Here is a 1458-nt window from a genome sequence, read left to right on the forward strand (position 1 = left end):
AACAGCACAGGAAGTTTTGTAAGACTGTCCCAGCAACAATTTGAAGCAATTCTAGGACACCAAAGATCCAGGAAATTTGGCTAATTGGTAATATAGATCGTTCTGATGGGACAAAATAATGTAGCATTAAAAAAAAACAGATTGGTGTACTCACGATGAATTTATGTGATATGGCACACACAGGCTTCTGGTTCTGAATACTTCATGCTTGGTGGGTTTTGGAGATTGTCGTGACCCTGAACCTAGCTGGAGGCTTTGGCGCCTTAGAAGGACAAGAGTTAATATTTCAGGACATCCTTGTACTTGGTCCCCACTGTTTACTGATTTCCTTACAGAGAATGAGCAGCCATCTACTCCTGCTGCCATGCCTTCCCCACATGAACAGAGAGAAGACCCTATACACACAGGTCGCTTGTATCACATGTGGAGGCATAAGTCACAAACAAACTCCCACAGCAGTTTAGAATTGTGATTAATAGAATGATTAGTTCTTGAAAGGGGAAAAACTTAGAGATCACAATCCCTTACAAAAACCCTCTGCAGGATCAGAAAAGGAGCCTAGTAGCCGGAAGGGAAGCTCAAGCAAGAGATCAAGCTGAAGGTAGAAGTTGCTTTTTAAAAGAGAGAGAGACCACAACTCAATGGGCTGGTTTCTCAGTGGCTATTCAGGAAACGTCACAGAGAAAGAATCTGCTTCATGCATGAGAGTCACCGATGATTTCCCTTGAAGAAAAAAACCCATCAAAACTCCCAAAAACATCATCAGCATTCAAAAACATGTCTATGATTTCTTTGCCTTGCCTTTGATTGTGCAGTAAATGATGCTGATAGTTAATCTGTGCAATTAATGCAAATTTCCTTGTAACTGACTAGACAGAATTGACAGGTTATCTTAAACACAGCAGGGAGTCACTCTACGATGGAACGGGTTCATCATCACCTGTGTGACAGTGACATAATTAAGATCTTTCCTTTGTCTATAAATCTCATTATGTTCAACATGATATGTTGTCATACAGATTTCTTAGGGTTTTGTCCCACTGGTGGTTTCCTTGGTATGCTTACATAATTTTTGCCAGATCCGATCAGTTTTGCCATGCACTCTCAGCTCCACGTCATTGTGTTCCCCTTATGTTCCAGTCCAGGCATTTTAGACCTCTTGTAACTGTTGTAAGAGTATCTCATGCTCCACCTAAATGATTTAGGGTTTTATTTAGGCTGGGTTTTATCTTCCATCACTGAGTTCATTGACTTTCCTTGGGCGTAATTCCTGGGACACTGAGCCTAACTCCTGGGGGATTCCTCCAGTTATTTCTCCTTTCTTAGATAGTTTACACTCTCACGATTACTGTGAGAGTGTTTCTGTAGCAAATATTCTTCTCAAGATGAGAAGAAACTTCAATATTACAATCCATTTGTTATTGTGATTTAAATACACACACACAAACACACACAAGT

This window comes from Microtus pennsylvanicus (genome assembly GCF_037038515.1).
Source record: "Microtus pennsylvanicus isolate mMicPen1 chromosome Y unlocalized genomic scaffold, mMicPen1.hap1 SUPER_Y_unloc_2, whole genome shotgun sequence".
Classification (NCBI taxonomy): Eukaryota; Metazoa; Chordata; class Mammalia; order Rodentia; family Cricetidae; genus Microtus; species Microtus pennsylvanicus.